At 44.7% G+C, this 12,692-nt stretch overlaps 1 long non-coding RNA gene across 1 annotated transcript; it reads right to left on the bottom strand.

Moving 5' to 3' along the window:
• Positions 1–215: 215 nt before the first annotated feature.
• On the bottom strand, positions 216–3,555 carry LOC144370359 (uncharacterized). Its single transcript, XR_013430344.1, has 2 exons — positions 3,253–3,555; positions 216–1,580 (listed from the first exon to the last, which is right to left on the bottom strand). It is a non-coding gene; the product is annotated as an uncharacterized LOC144370359 (long non-coding RNA).
• Between the last annotated feature and the right edge of the window lie 9,137 nt (positions 3,556–12,692).

The raw sequence follows: 12,692 nt of genomic DNA, 5'->3' as shown, positions 1-12,692 counted from the left end.
TCCTGGGTTCAATCCTTAGCACCACACACAAAAATAAATAAAAGAAAGGTATTGTGTCCAACTACAACTAAAAATTTTTTTTAATTGTTCTGCTTGAAAGTGTTCTCACTACACACACACACAAACACAAACACACACAGACACACACACACATATGTGAGTGGGTGGATATGTTAATTAGCTTGATTACAGTAATCATCAATGTGCAAGATACATGTATGTCACATGGTACTTTTATTTTATTTTATTTTTAAGCAGTTGTTATTATACTAATGTATTAAGACAAGTACAAAATAACCTTGTAATCAGGGTACTGTATCAGTCAATAACAAAGGAAAGACCACTACAGTATGAAGAGATATACAAATGACTCAAGTACACAGCTTTCATAGTTAACAGACAATTTTAAATGGGAAGTTGGTTTCTTTTACAAATGGTAAATTTTCTTGAAATAGGAAAAATAATATACAGTGCTCTAAGCATGAATAATAATTCCTGCCATAAACACAAGTGCCTTGCAGAAACTCCATGCAAATTTCAATTCCATTCTCTTTATGAGTGTGACACTGTAGCTGACTTACCAGCTCAAACACTAGGTCAAGGGAAGCCTCCTCACTTTTGTCCTAGAAGAGCTCAGTACTCAATTTATCACTGATGTCCAAATGTCCAAATCTGTTGTCTTGAAAAATCCCTGGAATATAATCAATCCATTACAATGTATATGCAGTCGGGGCTAGTAGGAATATCACTTGAAACTGAATGTGAATATTTCCTCTGATAAGTAGATACTGATCCATAATGGGGGAGGGGGCAAGGGAGGAATGGATGAACTTTGGATAGGGCAAAGGGGAGGGATGGAAAGGGAAGGCCATGGGGGTAGGAAAGATGGTGGAATGAGATGGACATCATTACCCTAGATACATATAGGAAGACACGAATGATGTGACTCTACTTTGTGTACAACCAGAGAAATAAAAAGTTGTGCTCCATTTGTGTACTATGAATCAAAATGAATTCTGCTGTCATGTATGACTAATTAGAACAAATAAATAAATTTTTTAAAAAGTTCAGTCTGGAAGTGCCCTGCGGTCGAATGGACCACTGTCTCACCGGTGGTTTCTGGTGAAAAGCTGTGATTTGGATTGGAACCGTTTTTTCTGGAACATCAGTGGAAAGATGGGCTTCTGGTAGTTGGTCCCCCACAGGAATCAGGACAGATAGATCATTTTCTTCTGTTGGACATGATGGATTAATTTCCAGAGGTTTCATTTCCATAGGTTCATGGAAACTAAACTGCTCTCATCACCACTCTCGTCTCTAGATCTAAAATCCCCATGAACTGATCCAGATTCTAGCAAAGGGTTCAACATTGGTCTCAAGACCTCTTTGAGTTCCCAATCTCTTCTGATCCTGCTTTTTCTTAGAACAGTCTTCAATGGAGTGATCTTCTCAGAGTCTCATTTGGCATGAAAGGTCATCAGAACAAGAGGCAGGCTGCACTGCACTGTCTGGCTCAGGTTCCGTGGTTTCCATTCCCATAATGTGGATCAGCTCCAATTCCTCCTCAGGGTCTAAAAACCCTACCAGAAAAGGAAGAAAGATGATCATTTACAAAATGACAATTGAATCCCATTCATTCATTAAAATATTTTGTGTTGGTTCGTGACTAAGTCACTGAAATCACTCCTCCTGTGCTGTATTTATTCTCTACCAGTCCATTTTAACTTTTAAGAAACGAAGGCTCCAAAACAGCACAAGCTATTCAAAATCAAAGCACAGGTAAATGCAGATGAGAAAGAATGACTTTGAACAGGACTTGGCAATTATTTGTGGACTTAACACTTTGTAATTCTGCTGGGTTATGAATTTTTATCATAAGGCCAAGGTGGGGTAGGATAGGAGACAGACATAACTGTGTCTAGATGAAGATAGCAAAGAAAACACATCTCAGTTTGTGGTTCTCTTTACAGTTGTTTATGTATCATCGGCTTCATGAGTTGAGAAAAACTTGGTTTCTCTGTGAGGGGGAAAAGTTCATCAAATGAAAGATAAACTTCAAAATTAAGTAGTGAATTTGGGGTATGAGTATATACAAAGAAAACAAGAGACTCTCAATTGAAGTGTTACATGGGATAAAGTCAGAAGCCTGTTAAACATTTCTATATTCGTAAAGTTCCAATATACTCCAAGAATGTGAAAGGCCTAGTATGGCAATTGCCAGAAAAACATTACCACTACTGAGAAAGAATACCAGGTTCTCAGCTTCAGCAGTAACCACACTGCATACTGTGTTAAAAACCAAACAGGACTCCATTATAGGTAAAGGCCTCATTTTTGTCTTCAGAAAAGTTAATATACGTGCACTTTAAAAAGCCAGTAAAGGCATATTATAGAAAGGCAGCATAAAATACACACAAAATTTCAGATACTAAATGAACTCCCCAAAGAAATTAAAATGTTCTTGCAAGAATCAGAATCCTTGAACAAAAGTGAAATTTGAGTGTATTGGCTGAGATTATTCCAAGCAAGAAAGATAATGAGCCATTGATTCTCTTCTTTTTTCCACCAAACTGAAAGGACATGTGAAGCAAAAGCCTATGCCTTAATCAAATATGCATGGAGGGTGTCCAGTACAGTGCCCAGCACAATGCACACAGTGGGTGTTCCATACATATTTCTTAGCTGAATTAATGAAGAAAAAGGCATGCATTAAATGCTAAGTTTTTGGTTGCTTGTAGGTCAAAAACAAAAACTGAGTTTTGAGAAAAACATTAAAGTCCTAATTGGAGAGATTCATAATTGATCTATAGAAAGTGAATAATCAAACTTAGAAACACAAATCACAGAGCATGGCACATCACAAAGTGTTTGCCCAGGTACAAAAGGAAGCAGTGGAAAAAGGAGCTTTCAGAGTGAGTGGTCATCCTCAGGGAAAGCTAGGAGGCAGCCAAGCAAGGCCTGTGGTTCATCCTCTGGTGCTCCTGCCTGGAGGCACAACTGGCACAGCCCGCGGTGTTCCCTCTGCACCACCTGAAGCCCACGCATGCTCACTGACCACTCACCTGGCCCCCACCCCGCGCCAGCGGACAGGTGGGTGCAGGTTCCCTCAGGTGCTCAACCGCCGCCCCTCCCCAGCTCCAGAGCGCCCCAGGCGGCAGGCCGGCCTGGGTGGGCCGCGGCACCCAGTCCCCATCAGCGGACACCACAGGCACAAAGGTAAGAGAGACACCGGTTGCTGCGCGCCATCCCCGCCCGCCCGCCGCGGGTCCCAGAGGCTCCTCCCGGAGGACACCTGCCCGCCGGCCGCCCTGGCGCGCGGGGCAGGCAGCGTCCTAGCGGGAAAGAGGCGCCCGAAGTTCTGGTTCAGCTGCCGCGGGCCGCGGGTCTCAGGCCGCGGAAATGGCCGCCTCGGCCGGTCCGGCTTTGCACACCTGCCGGCGACGGGCGGAGCGTGAGGCCGGGCCAGTGGATGCCGTGCCCGGGCAGCGCAGGTAGCGACCAGAGCGGGACCTGAGAGGCACCGCCATCCCGCAGCCTCCAGCCGTCCAGGCTTCCGTTAGCGGAAGCGGGCGCTGTGAGGGAGCGCGGCGGACAGTGCGCCCCCTGCTGGCTGGTCGGCCACTCGGCCGCCAAGCCGCCAAGGAAAGCCCAGGACTCTGCAGCTATTTCAAATCAAAGGCTGAATGTTCTCTCTGATAAGTGGATGCTGATCCATAATTGGAGAAGGGGGGATGGAGGAACTTTGATGGGGCAAAGGGAGGGAGGAGTGGGAAGGGGGAAATGGAGGCTGGAAAGATGGTGGGATGAGATGGACATCATTACCCTAGGTCCATGTATGAATGCACAAATGGTGCATCGTGTACAACCAGAAAAATGAAAAGTTGTGCTGCAATTGTGTACGGTAAATCACAATGCATTCTGCTGTCATATACATCTAATTAAAATTAATTACTTAATTTAAAAATAAATCAGCAAACTACAAAAAAAAGAATTTTTAAAGCTCTCTAGAAGCACATGGAGATACAAGGAAGCCAAATGATCATAAAATATTGAGAAAGAACAGTGGGGACTTGACAGGACTCCACAAGGGGCAGGAGGAGTGGCGAGATGGAGATGCTGCCTTTGAATTGTACAGTGCGTTTATTATGTTTTAACCCATTGGACAATTGTCCCATGGGACAATCCACGTATTTCATTGAAGCAGCCCCAGAACACTCTCCCAGGGAATCCATCACCACTCCATAGCTGCTCCTCCTGCTGCCAGGATGAGGCTCCGTGTCTCCTTTATCCAGACGCAGAGGCTGCAGGTGCTGCTGGCACCAGGGTGTGTGACTGGGGTGGGGGGCTGCCCACTATGTCCCTGATGGAGATGCCACTAGAGAGGTTCAATCTCTTACTCTGCAGGGACTGACAACCACTCTGCCTGTCCAACCCCAACTCATCAGGGCCATGGTCAGTGAATCACTGGGTGTGGAAGGACTGGGAACACCTGGCCTTCAGAGTCTCCCAGGCTCCTCATGCAGGCAGGACCACCCACTGCACCCAGATTTGCAGCCCTGTGGGCAAGCAGTCCTGGCCTCAAGCAGGGACAGTATGGCTTCAAGGACGAGTGGGACACATCCCAGTCCTGGAATCCCTCAGCTGCTGTGAAGCCTCCTAGGACTTGGGACACATTTCTCAATCTGAGGATTGAAGGACGTGGTGTGTCAAGATATATATCACTTTTTGCACATATGCCACATTCAACCAAGTCCAATACCTATTCATTTCAATGCAGTACTCATGTGGAAGATCAGGATTGTGGTTACTTATCTTCCTTTTTCCCCCTTTTGTGACTGAGAATCAAATAATATAAACATAGTCAGTTTTTTTCTTTGTTTTACTTTTTCTAATTTTTTTCTAATTAGTTATGCATGAGAATGGAATGCATTTTGACACATGACTCATAAATGGAGTATAGCCTCTCATTCTTTGGTTTGTATGTGATGTAGAATCATACTGGTCATGAAATCATAAGCCATAATTTCATTCTTCTTTAAAGCTGAGTAATATTTCATTGTGTGCATATGCCTCATGTTTTTATCCATTCATCTGTTGAAGGGAACCTAGGTTTGTTAAATAGTTTATCTATTGTGAATTGATCAATATTGATGAACTTTGATGTGATTACATTACTGTAGTCTGCTGATATTAAGTGCTTTGAGTATAAACCTAAGAGTGGGATAGCTGGGTCAAATGGTGGTTTCATTCCCAGTTTTCTGAGGAATCTCAATACCACTTTCTATAATGTTTGCACCAATCTGCAAGGCCACGGGCAATGTATGACTGTACCTTTTCTCCCACAGCCTCATCAATATTTAATATTGCTTGTATTCTTGATAATTGTCATTCTGAATGGAGTGAGATAAAATATTAGAGTAGTTTTGACTTGCATTTTTATAACCACTAGAGGTGTTAAACATTTTTTCATATATTTGTTGGTTGATTGTATATCTTCTTAGTTAAGTGTCTGTTCTGTTCCTTAGCCCATTTATTAATTGAGTTATTTGTTTTTTTGGTGTTGAGTTTTTTGAGTTCTTTATATATTCCTGAAATTCTCTATCTGAGGTGCATGTGGTAAAGATTTTATCCCATTCTGTAGGCTCTATCTTCAGATTATTGATTGTTTTCTTTACTGAGGAGACAGTTTAGTTTGAATATATCCCATTTATTGATTCTGGATTTTACTTCTTGTGCATTAGGAGTCTTGTTAAGGAAGTCAGTTCCTCGGCCAACATGGGACTACTTTTTCTTCTACTAGACCCAGGGTCTCTGTTCTAGTGCCTAAGTCTTTGATGTACTTTGAGTTGAATTTCAACCAGGGTGAGAGATAGGGGTTTCATTTTATTTTTCTACATATGGATTTTCGGTTTTCTCAGCATCATTTGTTGAAGAAACTATCTTTTCTCCAATGAATGTCACGTGTATGAAAGAAGATTCCTTCCTACACAGGATCTAGCCAATGCAAATGCAGACAAATTGGCAGAAGAATTTAAGAGGTTTGGAGTTACATCAAGGGTAAGATTATGTGAAGCCACTCTAGACACTCCTCTTGTGGAGAAAGAAGGCAACCATGTGCTCGATTGGCCTTTTACTGATGTTGCACCACCCTCCAACAGATTTTTTTTTGCTCTTAAGTCTTTGGAAAATTACCTTTCATGCAGCACCTGGCTGTTTCATTGCTGTCTGTGGCCCTGAAGGCCTTGGGAGGCTCCAGTGTGGGTTGCTCTAGCATTAGTTGAAGGGGCGCTGCGGCATGAAGATGCACCACAGTCCCTAAGACAAAAACAGTGTGGGGCTTTGAACAGCAAACAACTCTTGTATTCAGAGAAGCATCATCCAAAAATGCAGCTGTGCTTCAAAGGTTCCAGGGGGCACAGGAACAACTCCTGCGTTCAGTAAGTCGTGGTGCCTGATGCTACTGCCTTGGAAATGGGACGTGTGATGGGACCTAATTGGGTGTAGATATTAGCTAGTGTGCTGGTGTGCTGGTGTGCTGGATGGGTCTGATGGAACTTCCATGGGAATACTGGAAAGGAGTTTCACCAGGCCACAAGGTAGACAGAATTACATCATCAATGATCTGGTGATGATCAACCTACGTAGACACTGAGCAAAAACCACTTTCTGTTTGGTAATTAAATGCGTTATGCTTTGGGTGTGAGTTGTCCCCCAAAGGTCACGGGTGACAATGCAGAAATGCTCACAGTGAAGTGATTAGATTGTGAGTGCTGTGGCCTAACAGTGGACCTAACAAATCCTGAGTTTTTAAAATACTTTTATTTTTATTTATTAATTTTTTAAATTGTTGATAGATATTTATTTTTATTATATGTGGTGTTGAGATTCAAACCCAGTGCCTCACACATGCCAGGCAAGTGCACTACCACTGAGCCATAACCCTAGACCTCCAAATCTTGATGATTTTGAGTGGATGATTTGAGAGGACTAGGTATTTGGTGGTAACTGCCAGCAGGTGATGTGAGTCAGCAGGAAGGAGGTCATGGGCGCACGCCCTTGTGGGTTACATTTTCTCCCTGGGAGCTTGCTCTGTCTCTCTGCATTCCTGCTGCCATGGGACAGGGTAGTTTTCCTCTGTCATGGGCTTTCACCATGATATTCTGCCTCTGCTCTGGCCCAAAGCAATGGTGCCAACTGATCGTGGACTGAAACCTCTGATATTGTGAAAATATCTTTTCTTCTTCTACGATGTTCTTGTTAGGTATTTTGGTCACAGTAACAAAAAAAAAAAAAAAAGGACCACAATAAAAAAATTTATATCATTTTTTACAGAAAAAACAATATCCTTTTATTTTAAAAATTCTATCAAAATAGTTTTCCATATGACACTGCATTTTAAAAAAAATTAATGTTAACCAGCCTGTGGGTTAGCAGACTATACAGACTTCATCAGAGCATTCATAGATGCTTAGAATATTTACAAGTGTTGTTCACTAGGTGGTAAAGTTCTGTTGCTATTTTTCCAGTACATCTTCCACAGTAAAAGAAAGGGCATATGTTGGAATTCTTGTTTAAAAATTCTTAACAAATGGAAAAAAGCAAAATTTTCTGAAAAAAGATTTTTCTTGAAATAGTTCTCTTCAACAATCAGGAATATAGAAATGCAAAATAAATGTAAAGAAGAATAAGAAGGTTTAAGTTCATGTTATTCTTTTAAATTATTTAAAGTAACATTAAGGTAAATTTTTACATTCATTATAAAAATGTTGTCCCACCTTCTGCAAATGATTTAACTCTGATTGCTGCAATGGAAATTTCACTTATTTAAAAAAATATATACATGGAAGAATAATATCTTGCTTGCTACCTATGCACAAATTCCAGCTGACCTCAGACTAGTCAGGCAAGATGACCTTTGAGAAACATCAGTCGCAGAGTCTGTTGGAGTCACTACTCAGTCTTGCAAACTGAACAATATTTTGACAAGAGAGCCAGGAACTCACTGAGTCTTCAAGACTGTGCCAAACAGCCTCCAATGATCTTCTCCACGAATGCTTGTGAAATATGCATGTGGAAGAGGTGTGCAGAAATTCTGGAATAACCAATATTGATTGATCAGAATAATTGATCAGAAGAAACACATGATTTGGGGCAATTCACATAGAACTTTGTTGGAAAGAATCTCTGCATTTTCCTTAGCCGGCAATTGGCCCTGTTCCTAGTCCCAGTTTCTGCAAGCAGTTTAGGAGCCAACCTGTGGCAGACTGGCTGGAAGTGTCCCTGGCCCAATGGAGCAGGCCATGTTTTCACACACTGGCCCTTTCCTAGAGGAGCTTCATCTTCTTTTTCTCTTTAGCAAGCCTCCTGGGGAAATCACACATGGGTGGGATGCACTGTCTACACGGTCCCCACAGTCTGGGCTGCTGGACAAATTCAGACACAAGAGGTGCAAGGCCTTCTTGGGTGGATCCCTCCCCACCTCGTTGTCACAAGGGCTGAGGCCAGGGCCAGAGCACAATAGGAATCCTGTCCCACTGAGGACGTGACTTCAGCTGGCAAGGCCACACTGAAGCCTATGTGGAGCCCATTTGACCTGAATAATGGAGCTTGCTGTATTCAGGGTTGGTGCCCTCTCCTGCAGCAGACCTCACAGGGGCTCCTGTCCCTGAGGCTATTGGAACTGTTGGAGGGGAAGTAGTTCTGCTGTAATCCTCTGAGTTAGAAGATAGAGAAGTTGGAGTCACAAGAACCAAATTATTGCTGTTAGGAGAACAAGTCTTTGACTTCATTGTTTTTAGGTTTTGGTTTTCTGGTTTGAATTCCCTGTTTTTTCGTAGGAAGAGGTTGAGGCACTGCATGGAGTTTCTGATAGAGTCCACAGGCATTGCATGCAGGTTTGCCTTCAGTGTTTCTGCACCAGAAGGTCATGATGGTGGTGTGCCAGTTGTCATGGGATAGTCCTAGCCACCAAGATGAAGGCACGTGCTTCTGCTGCTTGATGCGGGGCACACTGAGGTCATTCATCTTAGTGTAGAGGCTGCAGGCTTTGCACAGGTAGGGGCCAGTTCCCTCCTACCACCAAGTAGTGTCTAGATGGAGCCACAGTTTATGCATTTGGTGCGCTTTCTGGCAGGTCCTCCAGTAGGTTTGCAGTGGGGCCCAGAGGCACTGCAAGCAAGCCTCAGGCTTGGCTGTTCAGACTGTGCAGCAGTAGAGTCTCCAAGGGTCCAGCTGTCCAGGCAGACATCAGTGGCAAACCTATGTAGGGACTCAAACTGAGTCCTTTTGAAAACTGCAATACAATTTAGTAGTTTGACTGACTGACAGCCTCCTTTCTTGAATAGCCTTGCCTCAGGCAAGTACAGCAGCTGAACTTGGCCAGTGCAGAGTCGTAATATTGTTGTAAGCAAGGAAAGGATTTTGTGCCTCACTTCAGTTCGTAAATACTGCCACATGGCACTGCACACATTAGTTCCATGGACATTTTGTGATTGTGAGGGCTTTCAGAGAATCCAGTCATTCCAGTTGTTGATTTTTGTATTTCTGCTTGCTCAGATAAATTCTATGGAATTGAACTTCTCTAAAGTTATTTTTTCCTTTGAATATCAAGTAAGAGCTTATTCATCTTAAGGATGAGGGTGTTATTAATGTTTATATTCTATTTTCATCATTAAAACCTACAACTAGAGGTTCAGGGATTGCTGACCAGGGTTGGCTGTGCTTAAACTCTGAATTCATCTGTGGGCTGGGTACCCACGCTCTGGGTAGGTTCCTGGTTTGGGAAAATTTCCCCACTCAGTCCCATGCCCCTCTAGTAGTTAGGATCCAGCTCTCCAATAATGTCTCTGATGACCTTTGCAGCAGGGCAGGGACATACCCTCTTGCCAAGGAAGTGTGCAGACTTTGCAATCTCCTGGAGGGTTGGACAGCTGCGGTGGCATCTCTTAGTCTGAGAAGTCAGAGTACAAGAGCCTGGCCACAGTGATCTTTTCTGCCCAGTGGTGGACCTGGTCACCCAGGTAAGGAGCTGGACTCCTCCTCTGCAGACTTTAGAGTCACTCTCATGGCTTTGGTGCCCAAGGATCCTGAAAAGCAGAAGCCAGAACTTGCCTCCCAAGGAAGCTGTGGACCCCTCCAGGCCTACAGGCCTGAACACTACCACTCAGCCAGGCAGTGGCCTTTGTGGCTCCCAAAGCCTAGGGGCCCTCTCACCTCCACAGGCACAGATGAGCACTTGCTGCTGAGAACTGCAGGTAGGAAAGGATATAACCAGCACTGGAGATGAGCCTGTGCATGTAAGGAAGAGGCATCAGGATTGGAAACTGGTGCTTGGTGGGGAAGGGACACCCACTGGGTAGCACCTGAATTCTGTTCCTATCCCCAACCCCATATCTCTCCATGCCCCATGCACCTGGCATAATGGCCACAGCAAGCAGCTTTTAGTACATCTCCTGGACAAAATGCAGGGCTCTCAAAGGGCATGGTGAGCTATTTCTACATTTCCCCTTGTTCATTCTGGGGTCCTGAGCAGACAGAAAGCTCCTTTTATTTTGAAAACCCAACTCCAGTGCCTAAATTCATGGCAACTTTGGCAAAAGCCACAAGCCGGATGTAGAAGATGGAACATGACCCTGTTGGAGAGCCTCATCCCATGTATGCTAGAGCCCCATCCCATGTATGCTGCATGACCAGGTGACACCCTCTTACCCAAACACTGTCCTCACTGGCCAAGTAATCTGCCCTCCAGGGGGGTGCAAACTGAACTCACCTGGACTAGGAGGTAGATGTCTCAGGGTCAAGAGGCTGGTGACCCCATCTAGTGCCCAAAGCCTGATCAGATATGGAGGGACAAGGAAGAGAACCAGTGGGACCAGACAGGGGAAGAATCGCAACTCCCCTGTCATGAACTGCCTGGCTATTGGTGGCAGGTCAGAGAGGGGTGGCCTAGTGAGAACCTGCACATGGAGGAGGCTGGTCCCTCCAAAGACATCTCCCAGACCTGCACCCCCATGCCCTACCATAGGAGGCCGAAGTGGTGGAGGGCAGGCTACCCTGAAAGCCTGAAAGATCTACAAGGGATTGTATTGTGAGCTGCAGTCTGTCTCTTTGCTGGTCTTGTCTGGACTTGGAGGGCTGCAGGTTGTTTCCTACCAAACCTCCAACCCCACTATCTTCGTCTGTCCAAGAGATTCAATAATGGCAATTACGCCTTTAAGCTGTGTATCTCCAAGGATGCAGGCTCCTGTCACAGTTAAGGGAAGGGTGGGTCCACTTAGCTGGCTGTATCCCAGTGGGCACTTGGTACATAGGATTGCTGTAGTGGGGATGGTACGAATGTGTTTGTGAAATCATGGGCTGGTGTGGCTAGAAGGGGCAGTGGGCTCCTCGAATCTAGCTGATACATTGTCAGTCCTGCTGGGTTGGGTGATAGTGCCCTGTTTGGGGGGACCACTGGCCCTTGTCTGAGGATCAAAGCACCTCTACCCTCCTATGCTAGTCATTTTTGGCACTGTCAGGGAGTTCCATGTGTGATGGTTCATGAATTGGATTGTATGTCCCTTAATTTCAGGCTTTGGGTCACCTAAGGAGCCCAGTATCCCTTAAATAGGGGCAGTACCTGGGGTCAACCTTTATTTATCTGGGCATGGAGATGCTCTGCTGTTCTAACTTTTCAGATTTCAGGGAGAGGCAGCCATGGTTTCATAGCATTCTTTCTCCCACACACCCAGGACCACTCCAACTGTTTCAGTTACCATTTCCTTGTGTCTGAAGACTAGTCACTATCAGGCTCTCTGTCTTCTCATATGGGCTGACCCCCTGGTACCAGAATCACCTTCCTCTCACACATTCCATTGCCTTGAAGGGAAGGGATTCATCTGTCACATTTGGATAGAAACCTGCCTGTGAACCTGGAGTTCTGGAGCCACAGAGGAGGAAAGAGATTGACCAGTGCTGTAGTAGGTGATTTTCACCACTGAGTAGTGCTACAAAGGCTGTGGAGAGGGAAGGTCAATGGCTTGTCTGAACACTGTCCTGGGGCACTTGATGGGAGGGTTCAAGGTGAAACGCAGGGCTCCTGGGTAGCAACTGGTTCTCCTCCACGGGCTGGTGCTATGCTGGCAACTGGAGGGATAGACAGAGCACAAAGGATGATAAGTGACCTAACCACAGAGGTAGGATCTTGAGAGTCACAAGGGCCTCCTGGCTCATTGGCCACTCGCTTGTCTTAAACAGAGATGGAAAGCTACATTATCTTCCAGGTCCCAATCTATACATGTTCCCACATCCACCCCCCAGTAATGATGACCAGAAGTGACCTAGTGAGCCCAGGACACACAGTGCTTAGCCCAGATTCTCAGGCAGCACTGGACCATGCTGTTCGATGGGAGATTACATTCCATACCATGGTGAAGATGAGGCTTTCCTCTAAAATATGTGGTTCAAATTTAAGAAATAAGGGAAAGGGACTTAAAAATTATTAGTCAATCCAGGTGTGGTGGTGCATTCCTATAATCCCAGTAATTCAGGGGCTGAGGCAAGAAGTTGTTGAGTTCTAGGGCAGTATCCCAAAAGTAGTGAGACCCTGTCTTAGAATAAAAAGTAAAAGATTTTTGTAAAGCCCAATGGAAGAGCACCTTTGGCTCAGTCTTCTGCACACACAAAACATGTTGTTATTCCAAATTTGCATAATG

This window comes from Ictidomys tridecemlineatus, chromosome 14 (assembly GCF_052094955.1).
Source record: "Ictidomys tridecemlineatus isolate mIctTri1 chromosome 14, mIctTri1.hap1, whole genome shotgun sequence".
Classification (NCBI taxonomy): domain Eukaryota; kingdom Metazoa; phylum Chordata; class Mammalia; order Rodentia; family Sciuridae; genus Ictidomys; species Ictidomys tridecemlineatus.
The sequence above is the reverse complement of the archived record's forward strand: the minus strand, read 5'-3'. Positions and strand labels throughout refer to the sequence as shown.